The following is a 22,382-nucleotide window of genomic DNA, read 5'->3' as shown; positions in this document are numbered from 1 at the left end:
CATGACACTCATAATAAGTCTGGTTTGTGATAGATTTTACAAGAGTTTTGGTTTGATTGGACTCTCTTTTTCCCTATAAAAAGTCTAATATCAATCTCTTATTCGATCATTCGTATAAGAAATTTTTCTCATTTTATCAACATTCTGAGCTTAGGTTTTCATCCAAAATTCACCAAATGGCCATCCGTAGTGCTTACCTCTTACTAGCAATAGCAGACATAGCAGTGGGATTCGAGTTGGGATTGTGTTTTGCAGTTTGGAAAATTCCAGAGATAACTCAGGGTTCCGCGGATGCGATGTTTAAAATTGGTATAGGTGGTTTCGTATTTATTGTTACTATATTCGGAGTTATGCTCAGACTTATTCTGGAAAGTGAGAAAGAAAAAAAAAAAAAAAACAAGGTATATGTATTTTGTATGGCCTTAAATATTCTTATAGCAATCTTGAGTCTTATTCCACTGTTTGAGGTGATAGAGTTTAAGACTTTAAGCACATATACACAGAATCAAATATGGTTGCAGACCATTTGGGTTCTCTGTATAGTACTGGTATGGGTACAGGTCCTTGTGTAACGTTGTTTTTTCCCCTCTTATTGAAACTCTTACTTGTAAGGGAAGATAGGGAAGGGAAAGTGTACTATAGAGATTTTTATATTAATGGAAGCAGGGGAGGCTATAATCCCAACTACTTAACTTTCAAAAAAAATATATTATATGGCCTTATGTTTAGACTTTTGGATTAATATATATGTGATTAATAATTAAGACAAACACAAGTCTTCTATGAATAACAAGTTGTATTTTTATTATTTTTTGTTATTATTATCTTTTGTCAGTTTTAAGGTTTAAACACTTAATATTCTGATCGAATACATTTATCCACCAGAACTTTTAACTAATTATTATCTCTATAATTCCCTCTATAATTATTTCTTCAGATAGTCCAAACCATAATGAAATGAGATTAGTTGTTAAGACTCTTTCGCATTAATATCGAAAAAAAAAAAAAAAAACTCTTTCGCATTGAACAGGCTCACCAGGATGAACAAAGATGTAAACAAAATCAGAACCAGGTACAGAGTCAACGTGAACATCAAGTGCGGGAGCCAAAGACTGATAATAGTGTAGCTGAGGCTAATAAAATAGTGAAGCAAGAGAAAACAAATTATGATGAAGATCTCCCATGTTGGGAGAGGGAAAAGAGTAATCTTATGGTTCAACTCGAAACAGCACGTAAGCGTTTAGAAGAGATTCACCTGATTAGCGATACTGATAGTACATCCCAAAAATGCAAATAATGATTGAATGTCCTCGACTCCTTGTTGCTTTGTGTGTCCCTTTAGGCATCGGTGGTGATTTGATTTTTCTTTTAGGCATTGGCATCGGTGGTGATTTTTCTTTTACATAGGTGAACGTATAATTTTCATTCTTTCTTTTCCTAAGCTTTCTTAATTCACGTTGTTTGTTTGTTTTAGAAAAAAGAGGAATATTACAAATAAGGATCACTCACAACTGGTGTGGTGATGGAGGTTTTCACCAGATCCAGCAAGTAACTAACTAACATAGTTGGAAAGCCATAACCATGACAGACAAACACCACACATACAGAGAACCTTTACAAGCTCCTAAACAGACCTTCCCAATTGCCTAGAATGTCTTGGAACCTTTAGCCCCTGTTCTTGGTTGCTTTTCCCACGTACCCATTAGTCCATTACCATGCCAATGATTTGATGTCCACAACCAATCTATCAACATGCAGCTCCTTATTTTATCTAAACACTATGCTGTTTCGGCAACACCCAAGTTGCCTCCTCTTACTTTAATTAGGCCATCGTTCCAACATCTCCTTCACAGTAACAGCTGGTGTAAGCAAGCTGTTAATGTTCAATATCCCAGACAGAAGCTTCTCCCACACTTGTTTCACAGCAGCTTCATGTTATGTTTTTGCCATTTGATTAGTGAAAAAAAAATGTTTTATCCACTTAAAATGTATAATAGCAACAACTTGCTGTCCCAAAAAATTAGTCCTTTCCTACGAGACTATTCTCCAGAGATTGACAATAACTTTGTTTTGTCCCTTTTCCTGAAGAAAATGGAAGTCTTTACTCGGTGAAATGGCCGGGAAACTACAAAACCAATATATGGCGAATGCCAATGGATTGAATATGTTGTAAATAAATCATTGACTTAATTTAAGTCTTTAGTTACTTCTGCAAGTTTGATTGTGAGTATGACTATTGCACTAATGCTTAATTGCTTACATTTCTCACATCCGCATCCCTGACGTCTAGATCGGTTGCGAGTTGCGACCAAAATAAATTCCCCTCCCCCCTAGTTGAGCCAATTAGGATTTTCCCCCATTAGATGAGAAATTAGGGTTTCTCCTCCTCCACAAAAAAAAAAAGTCAAATTGAGTTGACGTGTCCCTCATTGAAACCGTTGGAGCTGTTAAGTCCAGGAGCCCGATGATTAAACAACTATGGGATGTCGTTGTTATGACTACTATGGTCCTATTTTGGTACCATTGTATAATTTGATATATCATGAAGACAAGACAGTGAACTTCAATCTCTGTTCGGGGAAGATAAGGAGAATGGTCAGGGCTATTGCTATATATATTGCTCACTGGTCACTGTTGGAGTTATCCCTCACATGAGGAAGAAGGAGAGAATCCGGTGGTGTTTGCGTGAAGAAGTTTGAGCGAGTGAAAACTCGGAAATGGTCTTGCCCAAGGGAGCCTTGGAGAAAAAGAAGATAGTTTTTTTTTTCTTATTTTTTTCCGAAACACGTCTATTGGAATTCTGAGCAAATTCACTGCAGGCGCGCACGCTCGATTTGGCCTATCTGAGGGCGCGCCTGCACTCATGTTTGAAATCGCAGAATTCTATTTCTGCAGTAACTGTGAAGCTGTTTTTTTAGTATAAAAACAGAATTGGGTTTTGGAAAACCTAACACAACAAGTCACGAAAAATAAACCCAATTTTGAGAGAGATCAAAATTGAGAGATAACCTTTGCAGAGAGAAAAGCCTGTAAAGAGATAAGAGTGATTTAGTAGGTGGAGAGACTTGAGAGAAGTGATTGTAATCTTTTTTCCACATTATAAAATGATTAGCTTTTGTGGAAGTAGACACCATTGACCAAACCACGTTACATATGTGTGTTGTGGTATGTTTTACTTTATTGTATTATTATTACTTGCTTGTGATAGTTGTTGATTGCTTGGAAGGTTGGGCTTATTGTTGGTTGTAGTGCGTGAAAATTTAGAATTTGTCTGGAGTAGTTGTTTGTTCCATATTACAAGTTATCTTAGTAGTGGGGATCGATTGGAATTGTTATTCCCCAACAGTCACTCCTTTCATAGAGTAGCAGATTTGAAGACCATGAGAGTTTAGAATCTACTGGTATTCTTACCAAAAGCACCTCGAGTCAGACTGTGCTGGTGGACTCTGTTAGAAAAATGAATTTGTACAAATCCATTAAAATATGAATGAGTAGTTTGTCTATCAAGTTACTCCACTTGAGATGAAATTAATGAGTTTTTCTTGAAACAGTACGTAAAGTGAGAAAAACATTTTCAAAAGGATACACTTGTTCAAAACAGTGCATTATGCTTGAAAAAAGTCGCGACCTTTTCGAAATGTGCACCGGTTTGAAACAAAGGTCGCGGATGCGAAAAGGTGTGACCTTTCAAATAGGCACCGGGTTCAAAACGATGCTTTATGCCGAAATAGTATGTCTTTTCGAAACATGTGACTTTTCAAAGAGTTGTTTACTTTTTTCCAAAAGTCACTGTGTTTCGAAGAGGCACCACTCACCTATAAATAGTGGATGAATTTGGAGAGAAAGACACACCAGATCATACAGAGTTTTGATCTTTCTCTTCTCTCTCTGTTCTTAGTCAAATACTATGTTGTGTTCGCTGACTCTATAGAATTGAAGTGCTAGCTTTCTATAGAAGGAAATCCGTTCTATCTTGGGAGACAGTTTCCCATCAACCTTCAAGCACCGTGAGGGAGAAAATATCTTTTAAGGAAAATTTCTTAGAGGTCAAACTTAAGAAAATTGTGATGGATCAGCTATTTCTTAGACTCCACCTATAGCAAGTACAATTAAGATAAATTGTGATGGATCAGCTATTGGAATCCTGGTCGTCCAGTTAGGATTTGGTCTACATTTAGAGATGCTTCAGGAAACTTCTTTTTTGTTGGGACTGGGTCTACATTTAGAGATGTTTCAGGAGACTTCCTTCTTGTTATGTGGAGGAAAATAGGTGTTAATACAAACTATATGACAAAATGCTTAGCCATCGTCGAGAGTGTCAAGATTGTAGTATAAAGAAACAAGAAAAATGTTTGGATTGAATCAGATTCAATGGCAGCGGTTTCTGCATTTGGGTCAGGCAAGATTCCATGGCAACTCAAGATAAGATGGAGCAAGTGCATAGCCAAAATGCATCAGTTCATGATAACCTCAACTTGGAGGGAGGCTAGCTTTTCTCCAGATCAGGTGGCAAAGAGAGCAACAACTATTATGTTTTCTGAGTCCCCCTTTATGTATCATGGTAAGCCTCCTACGTCCCCTTTTCCCATACTTAATACAATTCTCAGTTCACTTGGCAAAAACAAAGTCTTTAGTTACTTCATAACATGATTTAACTTTTTAAGTTAAAATGGCAGTATGGCATGTAGTGCAAATCAACTGTTGAATTCAAATTCGATAAAAAGTAGGATTGCTCTAGAAAACTTATTTTCCCTGATGCAAACCAAAAAAAAAAAAAAAAAAACGCCAGATTTATGGTTTGTTTTGTGTTACAACGTTTTAACAGAAGCCGCCACCACTTCAAGATATCTTAATTTGAAAGTTTGAACTTTGAACCATACATGTTAAATCTAAGCATTACTCCATCAGTAACACCAACAATAAAAGTGATTTAATTGGGGACTCATCAAATTGCATTGGGCAACCCCCCTCAGAAAAAAGAAATATTACAAGTTTGCCATATTACAAGTTTGCCAAGAAAGCTCAAGCTCAACAACCAATCCAACCGGTCTCGCCATGTTGAAACCCCCTGGTCGTTTAAGTGCATACTCAAATGGTCTCACCATGTCGTTTGAGTATACACTCAAACGATTTCATGAGTGTATACTAAAACAGTCTCGCCATGTCGTTTGAGTGTACACTCAAACGGTCTTGCCATGTCGTTTCAGTGTACAATCAAGCGGTATTCGCATGTCGTTTGAGACAAAACTCTTAGGTTTTTAGCTAGACGATATGGCGGGGTCGTTTGGGCAATCTCCAGGACGACATGACTGGGTCATTTGGGGACTCTCTTAGGCGACATAGCCGGGTCGTTTGGACTCGCGAGAAGAAGTGAAGAAAAGAAACTTCTCCTCAAAGCAAAAAACCTCTGTTCTTCTCTCACTCTCAAGTCTCAAGTGTTCCACCCATTAAAGCTTACTGTTTCCAACCGCAGCTACTCACTTAACATGAGAAACCTATAGGTCTTCTTCACGAAAAAGCTTCAAAAACCAGCTCATTTATTCTTTTCTTCATTTTTTCCCACCCCTTTAAAACTCAACTCACACTTTTCCTCAAAACTCAACCATCTACTCATAAGTCATTAGAAGATATGCCAAGTTCAAATTTCTTCTCAACATGGGATTTCTCATCAGACCCATGTAAGTTCTCAGGTGTTTATTGTGATTCTAACAAAGTTATAGCATTAAATCTCGGTGATCCAAGAGTTGGTTCACCTGGTTTATCAGGTCGTCTTCATCCTGCACTTGGTAAATTTTCTTCCTTGGCTGAATTCTATATTGTCCCAGGTAAAATCATGGGAACCACAAACTCTCTCACAATTGTCGGGCGAATGCAATTATGTGTGGAATGCTTCACGAGTGGAAAATGGGCGAATGCAATCAAAATGAGAAGATGCAATTTTTTTTTTGCTTTCCTAGGTTCAGACTCACGAGAGAGATTATACCGGCTAAAACGGTTTGAAAAAATGGTAGTCGGTATGCATTGAGGGGGGGTGTATTGGGCTATTGTTGTTGGGCTTGGGCTAAAAGTTGCCCGATCGAATTCAAGTGGTGCCCAATACAGACCCATATCTACACTATATGATAGCCGAGTTTTGAGGAACACACTCTCCACTATCGAGTAGGCAAATTGAAATCTCCCTATTTGCTCAATTTATAAACACCTCCTTCACAAAAATTAGAAACCCCTTTTATTAATAATTTAGAAGAACCCCCATAATATAACTTAAATTATATAATTATTCTCTATTTTTCTTCTTGAATTTAGAACAAGCCCTTTTTATTAATAATTTAGAAAAAAAAAAACTCCCTAATGTCACTTAAAAACATAATTATCCCTTAAATTAGATGTGCCTCCCTTATGTAATTACAATTAGAATCCAAAAAAATCATGCTAATTATCGATCTCGAATGACGGGTTTCAAGACTTTAAGAAAAAAAAAACTCGATATGTATGCAACTCCAATCACGGTTTGCATACTTGTAATAAATTATACTTGATGAACTTTGGCTGCACGTTTTATGTTCGATGGAGATTGGAGTTGCCAACACAAATACGTGCAACACCATCAAAAGTTATACCTAAGCTGGGTTGTGATAAGGTGAAAAACCTTACCATGATCACACAACCATACAACAGGGTTTACCTAGGCGACATAAAATGAAGGAATTTGTGCTTTGGTAGTTATTAGATTGTAACAAAGTGAAGTTTTGGCAATAGAGAAAGATTTGTCATAAGATCATATACTAAAAGGCGATTACAGAAAATTCACACAAACTAGCTATATATGCCAATAGCTTTCAACACGAATAACATGAACTAGAAATTAAATACTAGCCTACAAACGAGCAAGCATCGATCAACAAAATTAACCAACCCATAAAGACTATAACAGTTGTCTTCCCCCGAATCTAACCTATACCACCACTTGGACCAGTACGTCATTCAACCTTCAGGTGCGGGTTCATTTGGTGCACTCATCTTGGACTGCAAAACAACAAAAGTAGCAAATAAAATAAAACCAAGTTAAAGATATAGTAGAAGCATAAAGGTATAATGTTTTACACTTTTAGTTACCTCATTCATAAGCTCTTGTTCAAGTAGTGTCGTCCCTGAGGCAAAGCGACCCAAGTAGTTGCTTTGGGCCACTAAACCAAAACAAAAAATAGGGGCACACAACATACTATTATCGGCACAAAACAATAAACTTTCCAATAAATAGTTCAGTTAGTTGCCACTTATTTATGACAAAAATAAAAATAAACCAACCATATTTAAGAAAAATATAAACACACGATTTCAATTAATCTCTCAATACCTGAGAACCCAACTCTTTATATTAAACTCTTTTGCAATACTTACCCCACTCGTTACAAACAATTAAAAAACACAAAAAACACTAAACCAACTCACAATTAAAAAACCTAAACCTTTATCTATATCTAAAAAAACAAATAAAACTCGTCTGTCAAATAACAAAATTACTCACAATTCTTGAGAACCCAACTCCTTATTAAACTCTTTGACAATACTTACCTTACTCGTTACAAACAATAAAAAAAACACTAAAGCAACTCACAATTAAAAAACCCAAACTGTTATCTATATCTAAAAAAACAAATAAAACTCATATGCTAAATAACAAAATCACTCACAATCCCTGAGAACCCAGCTCCTTATTAAACTTTTTCGCAATACTTACCTTACTCCCACTCGTTACAAACAATTAAAAAAAAATAAAAAACACTAAACCAACTCACAATTAAAAAGTCTAAACTTTTTTCTATATCTAAAAAAACAAATAAAACTTATCTGCCAAATAACAAAATCACTCACAATCCCCGAGAACCCAACTTCTTATTAAACTCTTTGGCAATACTTACCCCACTCGTTACAAACAATTAAAAAAAAAAAAAAACACTAAACCAACTCATAATTAAAAATCCAAACTTTTATCTATATCTAAAAAACAAATAAAACTTTTCCAGTCAAATAACAAAATCACAAATAATCCCCGAGAACCCAACTCCTTATTAAACTCTTTAACAATACTTACCTCACTCGTTACAAACAATTAAAAAAAAAAAAAAACACTAAACCAACTCACAATTAAAAAACCCAAATTTTTATCTATATCTAAAAAAAACAAATAAAACTCATCTGCCAAATAACAAAATCACTCACAATCCCCGAGAACCCAACTCCTTATTAAACTCTTTGACAATACTTACCCCACTCCCACTCGTTATAAATAATTTAAAAAAACAAAAAATACTAAACCAACTCACAATTAAAAAATCCAAACTTTTATCTATATCTAAAAAACCAAATAAAACTCCTCTGCCAAATAACAAAATCACTCACAATCTCCGAGAACCCAACTCCTTATTAAACTCTTTGGCAATAATACTTAACCCCACAATTAAAAATCCAAACTACAAAACAATTAAAAAAAACAAAAAACATTAAACCAACTCACAATTAAAAAACCCAAACTTTTATCTATATCTAAAAAAACAAATAAAACTCTTCTGTCAAATAACAAAATCACTTCACTCGCTCTCTCTTAGATTATATTGAATAACACAAGTTAAAAAAAAAGTTGATAACATTAACACATATAGGGCCACATTCTACTGTCTTGCTTTAGGCCACCAAAATGTCAGGGCCGACACTGTGTCCAAAGTATGGGAGAGACACATTTGGAAGCAACTATTAACACATCAACAACTAACAAAGATTAAATTAAATCAATTGACAATTAATATTATAAAAAGAAAAGAAAAAAAATGTAATATGGGGAAAAAAAACTCAGCTAATAATCCAATAATAATGGGAGCAAAAGCTATTACACCCTCTATTTTTGACCTGTTTCCATCAAAATACATGTGTGCTGCAACAAGTATAAACTCCTTGAGAGCAGCTCTAACCAACTGAGTTTCATCAGGACCATTAGAATTGAAACAAGTTTTATCCAACTTATGGTCCCACAAGAAAATGATGATGTTGTCACAAAAAGCCAAAAATGGCTATGTGGCGAGCGAAAATGTATCCCGTAGTGGATAATTTTAACAGCGGCAGTGATAAAGAACATGACTCTTTTGGAATTGTTTTTCACACCATTTGCCAAGTGATGATAACAAGGCCAAAGGAGTGGAAAGAGAATTGGTGTAACAAAGCTTCCACAAGCATCGATCAACAAAATTAACCAACCCATAAAGACTATAACAGTTGTCTTCCCTCGAATCTAACCTACACCACCACTTGGACCAGTACGTCATGCTTTCTGCCTTTAAGTGCAGGTTCATTTGGTGCACTCATCCTGGACTGCAAAACAGCAAAAGTAGCAAATAAAATAAAACCAAGTTAAAGATACAGTAGAAACATAAAGGTATAATGTTTTACACTTTTAGTTACCTCATTCATAAGCTCTTGTCCAAAGTATGGGAGAGACACATTTGGAAGCAACTATTAACACAACAACAACAAAGATTAAATTAAATTAATGAACAATTAATATTATAAAAAGAAAAGAAAAAAAAATGTAATATGGAAAAAAAAAAAAAAAAAAAAAAAAAACCTCAGCCAATAATCCAACAATAATGGGAGCAAAAACTATTATACCCTCTATTTTTGACATGTTTCCATCAAAGTACATGTGTGCTGCAACAAGTATAAATAACTCCTTAATAGCAGCTCTAACCAACTGAGTTTCATCAGGACCATTAGAAACAAGTTTTATCCAACTGATGATCCCACTAGAAAATAATGATGTTGTCACAAAAAGCCAAAAATGACTGTGTGGCGAGCGAAAATGTATCCCGTAGTGGATAATTTTAACAGCGATAGTGATAAAGAACTTGACTCTTTTGGAATTGTTTTTCACACCATTTGGCTAATGATGATAACAAGGCCAAAGGAGTGGAAAGAGAATTGGTGTAACAAAGCTTCCACAAGCAATTAGGGCTGGAAATGGAGCGGGTTCAGGTTGGTTCTCACTCAAAACACTTTACCATATTTGGATCCATCCAGATTCGGTCGGATTTTGGATATACATATTCATTAAAAAACACTAAAAAATACACTATTTTAATGATTTATATATATAAATATATAAATGTAAAATATAAATTAATTTTTAGGTATCAAAATATAAATTTTGTTAAAATGATTCGGTTTTTAGATATTCGGATCGGATTTTACTCACAAACATAAAAACCATATCCGTTAAAATGGATTCGGATATCGGATTCGGGTTGAATCCCATACCATTTCCCGCCATACAAGCAATACCACAAAAACCGAAAAAAGCAAACGAAACCAATAAAGTGTCTTCTGCTCCCAAGTTGCTAATAGAGTTTGTCTCAAACACATTTCTCAAGATGCTCATTGCAGAGATAAGAAGGCAAGCAATACTAAAACCAAATGTAAGTACAAATATCCCATAGTTGATCACATGGAGAAATAAGTATATAGGACCCGTAGGAGGAGAAGTGGTAGGTGTTGTAGCCATTTCTAGGTTTAAGTGTTTTAACTGTAATGGGTGAGAGAAGATGAAGGTTACATAGCCTAAGGTGTAGCTTTATATAGAACTGTAGATGTAGCTTTTTCCGTTAGTATTATATGAGTATATAGTGACCAAAGTACCACACCCAGTACAGCTGCACCTGCACCTCAATTTTCCTTTTGCATCTCCTCAATTTTCCTTTTGCATCTCTTTATTATTTCATACTGAGTCTATAGTGTATAATAGATATAACTTTGGACAAAGGTGCGAAACATGAGTTGTTTTGAGTGAATTAAAGTGGCGTTTATGCAGTGGAAATTAAAGAAAATGAAAACTAATTGATATGGCTTATGGGTATTTTATTTTCATCATTTCATTCTGTTAGTAACTTTAAAGGAGATAAATTTGAATGGTATCCGAGATTTAATTTATTTTTTCTCCTAACATCATAGTTCACAAGTATGCAAACCGTGCTACGCATCGGTTTTCTTAAGTCTCACCCGCCCTTCTAGATATATAGTTAGCATGGTTTCTTTAGATGCTAATTGTAAATCGTAATTGTAATTATATAGAAGAGACTCATCTATTTATTTTTTTAAAACAAAATGGAAGATAATTATGTTATTTAAGTGATATTAGAGAGGTTCTTTTAAATTATCAATAATAAAATAGGACTTGTTTTAATTTCAATATGGGAAATGGGGTAATTATTTAAATTAAGTGATATTAGATAGGTGTTTCTAAATTATTAATACAAAAAGGACTTTGTTCAAATTATATTAATAAAAGTGGAGCTTATTTTAAATTTAGTGAGGGAGGTGTTTTTAAATTAAATAAATAAAGAGATCTTAAATTGCCTATTCGATATTGGAAAGGTATTCTGGCTATATATAGGGTAGATATAAGGTGCTGGAATAGCGTTGATTGTGCTGATCGGAAGACTTGTAGGTCAGTTTGGGTGGAAGAAATATAGCTAGAGTATGCTTTTTCCATTCGAATGTTTTGTGGGTTATGGTTGACTAACCAAGTCTGGTCCTTTGCACGTCAAACACTTCAGGACTTGCAATTATTACAAGATGATTTCAAAAGTAATGGCAACGAAATTGCATTCTCTCCGAATTGAAGAAATAAGCAGCCAACCCGCTTTGTTTTTGTACTTGTTCCACATAGGCCTAGCTTTCCAGTCACCAGGTCGCCATTAAATCCTTGTATTGCTGCATCGGTGCTTCATAGTGGAGAAAAACAGGTTTAAGTTGAAAATTGGCACTTACAAGTCAAAAGCTCAGTGTAGAACAATAATACTTTGATTAGTTTGATAAACTTTATTGATGCTCGTCACTATTTTTTGTAAAAGGAATTTTGATTTCAGTCAACATTTTATAGCTCTTTGTTCGCAATATTTACGTATGAATTTGAGTTTGGGCACTACTGAATTCGTGTTTAAGCACTACTTTTTTTTCTGATTTTACTGACTATTTGTAAATAATGGATATGTAGTGACCAAACACCAAAAGTAGCAAAGCAATACCACTTTCAAACGAATCAGGTTGAAAAATGAATGCAGGTGATCTAAGAGATCTAGACGGGAGATAACCTTGAAACGCCTAATCAAATTGCTTCAGAGCTACAGAATCAGCTATGCAATTGCCATCAGTTTTTATAAAAGTACGCGTAGTATATCAGAAAAAACATACACTATTACACTTACAAATCACAAGTTCACAACAAAAATCCAAGAAAAATCAAAGAGTGAATAAAAAGGATAAGAAATGAAGGAAACTCAGCGCAGCAGTAGAATCAGATAATATTTTAGCATGGTTTCTTTGGATTCTAATTGTAAATGGTAATTGTAATTATAATTATATAGGAGAGACTCGTTTATGTATTTATTTTAAACAAAATTGGAGATAATTATGTTATTTGAGTGAGATTACGAAGGTTCTTTTAAATTATCAATAATAAAATAGGGCTTGTTTTAATTTCAATGTGAAAAATAGGGTCAGTCCCTCCAGGTTGATAGTTAGTATGGTTTCTTTGGATTCTAATTGTAAATGGTAATCCTACCTATATTAATATCCGTTTCTCCCAAGATGCTCATAGTGAGCCACATCAGCAAAGTTTTTAAAATAGTCCATATTTGAAAAATAATTATTTGCCTTCTTACCAAACTAACCCTGAATTTGGCTTGCTCTCTAATTTAATATAAATTAAAATTGTCCTTTCATGTGTTATGCTAAAACAAAAAACAAAGCTACGCATTATTTCATTATTTCAAATGTACGCATGGGATAAAAAAAAAATTCTAAAAACAATGGATTAGTTAATTGATGTGTATTAGTTATTGGATATGGATATGGATATGTATTAGTTAATAGATATGGATATGTATTAGTTAATAGATATGGATATGGATTACTTATTGGATATGGATATGTTAAACTTCCAAGTGCTTCCCTTAAATATAGGCCCGCACATGATGGGTTTAAGAATAATAGGCCCGCCACAGTGCTCCGCCGCATGGCTAGTCTTCTTTATATATATATAATAGCAGTCCCTTTTCAAGCTTTACGAGGTCATCCACACGAAGCAAATCTTAAGTACCCTAGGGGATTAAGTACCCAGGGTTGTTTCGACAAAATCGGAGTGAAAAGTTCAATTTTTCGAAAACCCACAAAATTAACCCTAAAAACCCACTTCGTCCTTATTGCGAAACCCATAACAATCCTTTCTTCACCCACAAATTGGAAAGTTTCTTTGTCAAATTCACCTCTCCCACGCCCAATCTTTGTCTCCAACTTAAAGCTTTCCAAGTCTCCCACTCAAAATAGAAAGCTAAACACAAAAAAAAACCCCACGATTTAAAAAACCAAAACTTTTCTTCTTTTCTCCAATGTTCTCCACTTTGCCGTCACTGGTGTTTCTGAGGTACCCACTCTTTCTTTTTTTGACCTTTTCTTTAACACTTTTGTTATTATTAATAAGTTTTGATTCTCTCTGCGAGGTAATGTCAAATTTGCTATACTATTATGGTATGTGTGGTGTACTTATCTATGTTCTTGGAGGAAGTTCGTATGTCCCACTAATTCTAACTGATTTTTTCTCTCGCTTTAAATTTTCACTAATTTATGTTTATAACATTTTGAAGATTGAAGAAACCAAAAATGCATGCAAACAGGCTTGATGATTTAAAGGGAAAAGCTCACCACACACTTTAGACACATGCAAAGGTCGCTCCAATTATGGGTTCGTTTGCTGATATCTATACTGGTTACAAGGTCTCTCTCTGATTTCAGTAATGTTAATATTTGTTTAAGTGTTTTAAAATAAAAACTTATATTGTTGGGGTGCCGCGGGTTTTTCAGTTTAGGTGAATTTTGTGAAAGACGCAAAGAAGCAAGAGCTTATGTGGGAAAGACAACATGAAATTGCTGCTGAAAAGATCTACTCAATGTGCTCAAACTTGGTGGCTTCTTTCTCAAGGTATTCAACAATTTTTATTGTTATTTTAAACCTTACATGGTGTCTCTTAGTGCTGATGTATCTCTAATGGGTTCAAGAGGTATGTGCTCTTCCCCAAGACTTCAGTTGGGCCCAAATGTCTTCGGTTCGATTCCCACCTTCACAGGGAAACCTGTTTTAAAGGGTCAAGGAATAAAATTCGAGGAAAAGAAAACAAAAAGAAAAAAAAAGAAAGCCTATTTTAAAACTATTGTGATTTCTATGTCTTCTCCAAATAATGATTTTGGATCTACATTTTTAGAATTTGAATTAGGTTGCTCAGATTATTGGGAATCCTGATTTGGCCCCACTTGCATGGGTGAGAAGGCTCATTACATTGTGTGATAGAGCCCCTGCAACACCATTACATTGATGTTTTGCATTCTCATTTTCATTGTATATTCGTTTTATTTATGTTTTTTTTGTTAAATATTGTTTTTTGTTCCTTTCATTTTAATCTTATTGTAGTTTTAATTAATACCTTCGTCCACATTGAATGTCATGTTTCTTTGTCTGATTCAGATGATTTTTCTTTAATGTGCTTAACACTTTAGGCTGGTAGGATTTAAATACCAAGGAGAGAGCATCACTGCAACACAAGGCTTCATTCTTCGTAATAGTCACATGTTGCCATGTTGGTAACAACAAATCTGTATTTGTGTTTATTTGTGTTGTAGGCACTTCAAGTAACACAAAGGCTTTTTAAAGGCAACTAAAAATAGCTTTTCCCACTAAAAATAACCTGGGTAAGTAGTATTGAGTTACCATCTCAATGTTTTTCTTTTAAGAATGGGATACTAGATTAAGATGTTTTGAATAAACTGTGGGTTTGCCTTATAATACAATTTTTTTTGCATCTCTTTTAGATTTGCTTATCGTAGTGGAATGTCTTATTTATATTCTCTTTTACAAATAGTTTTGGAAGAAAATGATATCTTATTTTGGCGTTGGTTTCAGGTTGCTTGCTCTGTCCACTTAAAGTTAAAGTCAAGCCGTTCAAGTACGTTCAAGAAGAATGAAGCAATTTCTTGAGGAACTCACCGTCACTTCTTTGATTTAGGTTTCTTTTGGCATAGGCAAACTAATCGAGTTCTTCTTCTTCGAAGGTAAACATCTTTTATTTCTTGATTGTGTAGAAGATTAACCATTAGCACAAGGTATTGCTTAAACATAATGAAGTGGAATGTACGATGTTGAAAATTTTGATTCGTGAACGGTAAACCCATGATGCATGAGAAGCACAAAATGTAAAGGGTATATACACAGTAATTTATCTTTAGTTTCACTCACTAAGTGTAGATTACACAAAGCCTCGGGTTGCTTATTGGTTTGTGTTAGAGTCTCAGATAACACAATGTGTTTTCCTTACTAAGCAAACTTAATGACGAGGGACTAAAAGCTGAATTTCTGACCAATAACACAAAGTTAAGCCAAAAACCCACTTTGTCCTTATTTCTTTTTGCGATAGATAAGGAAACTCTGACTTCTTCTCTCAATAAAACACTTCGCCTCGTTGATTAGATTGTAAAACAAAACAGATGGAAGAGATTGAGAAAGAGGTTAGTAGATTATTGTTGAAGTTAGGATCACTTTGTCTTGAGAAGGACGCCGGATGTGAAGCCGTTGACTTCCAAGGTTTCTTTTATGCCGAGAAAGATTGAAGGAAGTCCAATAGTAAGAAATGTTGTGAGATCAAATCTAAGGGTGGTGAGTATCGGGCGGACCTTTGGAGATCACAAATGGGGTGGTGCTAGATTGTAAAGGAAACAAGAAATTACTCCAATTTCATTAGGAAAGAATAGAAGAGGCATTTGTCTTATGAAGTTTTTTTTTCTCATAGGAGAAACTCAAGATGTCCTTCACTGAAGGTGATCTTTTCTTGGATAGTTGGCGAGGTTAGAATTTCTGACCAATAACACAAAGTTAAGCCAAAAAACCCACTTTGTCCTTATTTCTTTTGCGATAGATAAGGAAACTCTGACTTCTTCTCTCAATAAAACACTTCGTCTCCATGATTAGATTGTAAAACAAAACAGATGGAAGAGATTGAGAAAGAGGTTAGTAGATTATTGTTGAAGTTAGGATCACTTTGTCTTGAGAAGGACGCGATGGATGTGAAGCCGGTTGACTTCCAAGGTTTCTTTTATGCCGAGAAAGATTGAAGGAAGTCCAATAGTAAGAAATGTTGTGAGATCAAATCTAAGGGTGGTGAGTATCGGGCCGGACCTTTGGAGATCACAGCGGGTGGTGCTAGATTGTAAAGGAAACAAGAAATTACTCCAATTTCATTAGGAAAGAATAGAAGAGGCATTTGTCTTATGAAGTTTTTTTTTTCTCATAGGAGAAACTCAAGATGTCCTTCACTGAAGGTGATCTTTTCTTGGATAGTTGGCGAGGTTAAAGCTTTTCATTATATGATTAATTACTGCTGACACAAGGAAACCTCTATTTTTTACAATAAATTAGGTATGGTTTTCTTGAAACCCATATATGTATCCTTTTGAGTTTTTCAAAGATAATTACAATAAAAAACATAGACATGAACTTGGATTAGGAAAATATTATTATACTTATATTGAGTTTCTGATTAGATATTGATTTTGATAACCTAACTTTATCAGATATGTGTCGGCATTGATTCAGTACTATACTAATCATTATTTAACTTAGTCTAAGCTTAAGATATTGCAGATTCGAGAAGCTATGATTTTTTTATAATATTTGTGAGACGATTTATCTCCAACTTATGTTAGTCTCTGAATGGGTCACAAACGTTTCTCCTGCTCCCACTTTAGATTACAATCCTTATTGATATGCATGTGAACCACCGACTTTATGAAGCATGATAATTGTGTACTAATAGGATATGTACTAAGAGATGCAAATGGTACTTTTATTGCAGCAGGAACTGACAAAGGCAAAAGACGGACAACAGAAGAAGCAAAATGCCAAGGAGTACTCAAAGGAATACAATGGTGCCGGAAATTCTGCTCAGTAGAAGTCGAAATTGATGCTCAACAAATAAACAGTTTTTTGGAAGGGAAGGAAGCTAGCATCTCATGGTTTTCAAGAAGACTGGTGGATGCCTTAGATTATATTCAAGCTTTTGATTACTTTTGTATTAACTATTAAGTGGATCCACAGATTTGCAAACACCCCAACGTTCTGAGTGGATGACCCTACCACCAAGTTGGTTGCTGAACGCCTGGGATAAACCATCTTTACATCCTCTACTTTCTAATATCTAATATTTATAGTATGTTGACTACCGAAAAAAATAGGGAAACCTTATTGGATATGAGACATTCAAACTCTCATAGGAAAGTATTGGATATGAGAAAGCAGAAGCAGAAAGATGTGATGTTCTTGCCGTCTTTCATTTAGAGGTAGGTAACGTAGAAATGTGTTATTTGGAACGTAGGACTTTTGTATTGAATTGATATTTTTTAGTTATCATCTTTCTAATGGATTTTAGCGGTTTTTGAAAAGAAAGATTTTGTTGTTACATTTTTTTTCCATATTTAATTTTTGTCTGTCACAGTATTTCACTGTGACAATAAATCTGGTAGTACCACACTATCTACCACCTACTAAGGCACATCCAAATTCTGCGACATAGCTTTGATTGCAATCCAATCAAGCATGAGCAAGACAGAAAGTCTTTGTACACAAGAAAGAGATTTCTGCATGGGAATTTGATGTCCAAAAAACACCTTAAAATGTCGGGGCGCGCGTATTTTCACCAAATCAAGGTTTTCGCAGTTGCTTGGGACATCAACTCTAGGCCGCGCCATGGTTTCTTTATAGTGATCTCTGTCAAAATGATTTGAATAAACCCGAAAGGTTGAAAAGATTATGTAAAATGTTCATGCTAAAACGTTGCTTGAAAATCAAGCTACTGTGTTCAATATTGGGTGGAGACTACCTTTCTATATTAGTAAAGGGCAAATTGTTATAACGTGGTGAGGGTTCACCTAAAGGACTAACTAATTAATCAGGGAAAGTAACAAAAAAAAGCCAGTTGATGCAACAGGAATCTGTTTATAACTTCCCAGTCCCCTGTTTCGGTTAGGAATGCCTGGAAGTAAACAGAAATATTGATAGAACAGGTGATGCATGACTAATGAAGAAGAAAGTTGGTCGTCTCAAAACACACTGGAGGTTCAACTCAAAGTAAAATTTAAGTCATCATCAAAATCAAAGATGATTAGTGGCTATAAGTGGATTGTTAATTGAAGACATGGGTCTACAAGATTTTAGTTAAGCAGATGAAACAAGTTTTTGCTGATAACAAAACATCACCTGCTGAGTGAACTTTAACTTGGCAAGCTTTCAATTAACACACATGACAAATATAAATTATGGATGGCATCCTCCTTCTGTCCAGTTCTTATGCAATCCTAACAATAAATACTTCTATCATACAATAGAAATAACATATCCCAGCTTCCCAAACTGACAAAACCACATGGAGGAAACAGGTTGGAGCAAAAGATATTCACAACTGATTTGCCGAACTCAATACTTAACGCCCCAAAACTATCTAAACGTTGTCTTGCAGCACCTATATTTTACTTCATTTTGACATTGATTGGTTGATGTCCACAATGATTAGTTGATGCAGCTCAAGACAATATTTTTATTTTGTAGTTTCAGTAGGTTGCAATAACAACACAATTTTGAATGAGTGAAATGATAGGAGATAATTATATATTGGAGATGATGTTGTGGTTAAAGGAGAAGAAAGGATAGTTTAAACTTTAAACATAGGGGTATATTGTGTATTTTAATTTTGAGGCAGGGACATTATCAGTTGTTGGGATGAGAATATTGACACCCTAAAATGATGCTGATATCAATGTTCCTACCCTCTTCAGATATTTCAATCCTTCAAACTCGCTGAGATATTAGAAATGTATCATCGTGCAAAAAAGAGTAGAATTCTACATTCAAAACGAAAATTTACCGAATGTGGCTAAAGTTTTAACAAAACAAAACTATATTATTTAAATAGGAAAGATAATTACCACCTAAGAGTATGTATGTTAGGCAACCCCCCCCACATGTTCTCATCTACAAAGCTATCGTCGTCATTATCACTACTATGGATCCTCCAAGACACGGGAGGCCATTCTAATTTACAAGTTGTTCTCTTCGCTTCAGCTGACAAACTTGGACCTATAGCAGCACCATTCTCCATAATAACACCCATCTTCCATGCCTGCCATTGCAGAGTAAAAAACTGCAAGTAGCACCTCTTCTACCTCATCGGTACTTCCTTCAAACGTTGAAGGAGCGCTGTCTGAGAACAGTGTTCCAGATTTATGAGGAAGCAATAAATAGATATGGTATGAGCCAGCACGATTGAAGAATTAAATACAGAATTTTACAAGAATCGTAGGTTGACATCTCTCCATCCCAAACCAGCCTCGAGCATCTACACGAGAGCAAAAAGATATTACCTCAGCATATTTTATGATTTTATCCCTTAAACATGTGTTAATTTAGAGACTGAAATACAATTCCTTAGGACTCTGTTTCGGCAAACAAATGATTCACTTTAAAGGAAATCAAAGTCCTCAGAAATGATATATATAATTTTATGACAGGAGGCGGAGGCTTCTTAATAGGATCAACGAAGTGGTGCATACCTCCACAGTCCTCCAAAGTATTATCTGCTCTGTACTACTCTGTAACTGAGAACCAAATCATCGGGCTTCTTCCATATATAAGCTCGAACTGTGGCTAAGCTCATTTCTGGGGACAAGACCTGGAGAAGCAAAATGAGACACATATGACCTTCAGCTTACAGACAGTGAATGTCCAGATACACGACAACTAGATAATATTTACTAGCAACAAACAAACCTAAAACTGTCTATCAATTCTGAAGTCTGCTTTCAACAGTTACCTATTAAAGTAAACTCAGAGGTTTTCTGCAGCAGCGAACTACTTAAAATTTTCATTTAGACATTAAAAATCAGAAATGAAGTCTCATACACATCATATAGCACACAAAAAGGTGAACTCATATACAAGAGGTCAACTGTTTTTTTTTCCGGATCCCACCCTACATTGCTCTCAGTCTTTACCCATAGAAACATTTTGCAACAAACATTGGTGCAGCTTCAGCACACCCTGCACCATATGCACATGAGTATGTCACTTCAGCATGGCTCTGGCATGTATATTCGTATTTTAGATTATGGTAGTAAGGTCTCAACCGCACACTACGTATCTGCAGTCTATAGGAGTGGGCGAGTGAGCACAACCACAAAGTTTTAAGATCACACTTTTTTCTTCGAGAATCTAACCCTATTTCGTGCATATCAATTTCGATTTACTCCTTTACCTCAGCTGTAAACAACCTTCAGCAAAATTGTGCCCTTCCTTGACTTCACTATTGATTTTTTTTTTTCAAGTGTAGCTCTGAGTGTTTTATATTTCTACAACTCCTCAGATTCCTTCTGTTGGAGTATTAGACACTCATACAGTGAACATACAAAAAAAAAGGTGGTGTGGATTGAACACAATTAGGTTTTGATGTTCAATCTTTGGTGACGTACAAAATTGCACCTATATCGTGTTAAGATTTCATTTTGCAGTGAAATCTTAACACGAGCTAGCACAAACATGAACAGAGCTATTATATAGGATCTAGGAATAGGATCCTGTTTTATCTTGATGAAACTAGGAATTTGATTTTGTTTCACACTCTTTATTCAAATAAGTAAATAACCTAATAAATTACTACAACTCAAATGTCCAAGGATAAATTTAAGAAGTCTTATGCAATTAAAACTCTAAAGCTAACTCAGTTCTTACACAATTACAAATCCTATACAATTAAAAGTTTAAAGGTAACACAACACTAACAAAAGTAGTAAACTCCCCAACGCCCTTAGCACCTCCAAGAGTTTTAACACCCCAAGCACAGCTGTCAATATAAATAATTCCCCCAAACACCTGCAACTTAATCATAGCACTGATTATATCCTAATGCTTCCAATATAATATTTATACGGCCCAAAGGAGTGCTGTCCAAGAACACAATTTCTAAATCATTATTAGCTACAGTAAATAAGAGTAGCAGCTATAAGAAGAGTTAAAGCTTTAGCCAAAGAGAGGAAGAGTTGTTCAGGTTTACCTTATGGATGACGAAAAAATATATACCTCCAGAATTGCTCGGTACAATAGACGATGTATTCTTGCAATTGAAAAGAATAACGGTAATGAAGTGTTAATTTTTATTTTATACACTTGATAAATATTCTAACAAAATAATATATTGAAGGGTCTAACATTATGCGAATATATTGAAGGTTCTAACCTTATGCGTCATAGAAGAATTATGATGTCTGCAAATACAAAGAGCAACCATAGAGAAAAAGTGTTAAAAGAGTATAGAAGAAAACATCCACAGCTAATGGAATATCAAAGTCACACTGGTATGTAACTTGAGAAATAAAAAACTACCGTTTTATACTCTCATTTGATTTTAAGATATTGTATAGATGTAAGTAACCTGATATCTATATTTTTCTTTATGCCTTTATTACGAGAGGAATTGATACAGATGATTGAATTAAATGAGCAACAGGCAATCATTTAAGCAATAGTAATCGGTATGAACTTACCGATTTTATAATGACACAACAATTTTAATCTCCTTTCCACAAGAAATGGCTAAAATTGACCCTTTTTGGTAAAATTCTAAAACAGTCAATGTTGAATCTACAAAGGAACAGATTGCTAAAATAGCTCATTTAATGTCGAAGTCGTTTTGTTGGCTTTAAAGAAACGTGTCGTTTGTTGGCATCCAAGGAAAACAACTTATGCTTCAAATAAAGGTAAAATTGTATTTTATATTTCGTTGAGGATTAATTAGAGTTTTTGAAATTTCATATTTTTTTATTACACAGGCCAAATAGGTACTTTGAATCTTACAGGATGCTATGCCATTATAATGACTTCAATATCTCAAATCACAAATATCAGTGAAAGGAATAAACATTTGCAAAAGCAAAAAAAAAAAATTCATCGTGATCTAAGCAAGTATACTAACAATGATGGTATGTGTTTTCATCTTCAATTTTGATATTTTATTCAAAATGTTTGCCAAATTCACAACTACTTTTTATATTTTAGGAGTTCATGACTTTGGACCACCAACTGAAGAGTGTATGTACTGTGGAGCAATTCTTTGGGAAGAAGAAAGAAATAACAAAGGAAATTCATCTGTTCCAACATTCTCTATATGTTGTGGAGAAGGAAAATTTCAACTTCCACTATTTGAGACTGCTCCTGAGTTTCTTAATAAACTCTTAGACTTGCAAGG

General features: G+C 34.8%; 3 long non-coding RNA genes across 4 annotated transcripts in view; 2 read left to right on the top strand and 1 right to left on the bottom strand.

Annotated features, from left to right (window-relative positions):
- Positions 1 to 22,382, top strand: part of LOC147519828 (uncharacterized) — a 48,971-nt gene that overhangs the window by 5,334 nt on the left and 21,255 nt on the right. The gene's annotated exons all lie outside the window — the stretch shown is intronic.
- On the top strand, positions 13,907 to 17,549 carry LOC147519832 (uncharacterized). The gene is made up of 3 exons (XR_015214306.1): positions 13,907 to 14,026; positions 15,002 to 15,150; positions 16,947 to 17,549. It is a non-coding gene; the product is annotated as an uncharacterized LOC147519832 (long non-coding RNA).
- LOC147519831 (uncharacterized) lies at positions 18,892 to 20,463 on the bottom strand. The gene is made up of 3 exons (XR_015214305.1): positions 19,956 to 20,463; positions 19,696 to 19,814; positions 18,892 to 19,481 (listed from the first exon to the last, which is right to left on the bottom strand). It is a non-coding gene; the product is annotated as an uncharacterized LOC147519831 (long non-coding RNA).

This window comes from Coptis chinensis, chromosome 2 (assembly GCF_015680905.1).
Source record: "Coptis chinensis isolate HL-2020 chromosome 2, ASM1568090v1, whole genome shotgun sequence".
Taxonomy (NCBI): domain Eukaryota; kingdom Viridiplantae; phylum Streptophyta; class Magnoliopsida; order Ranunculales; family Ranunculaceae; genus Coptis; species Coptis chinensis.
Note: the sequence above shows the minus strand (reverse complement) of the source record. Positions and strands in the feature narration are given on the sequence as shown.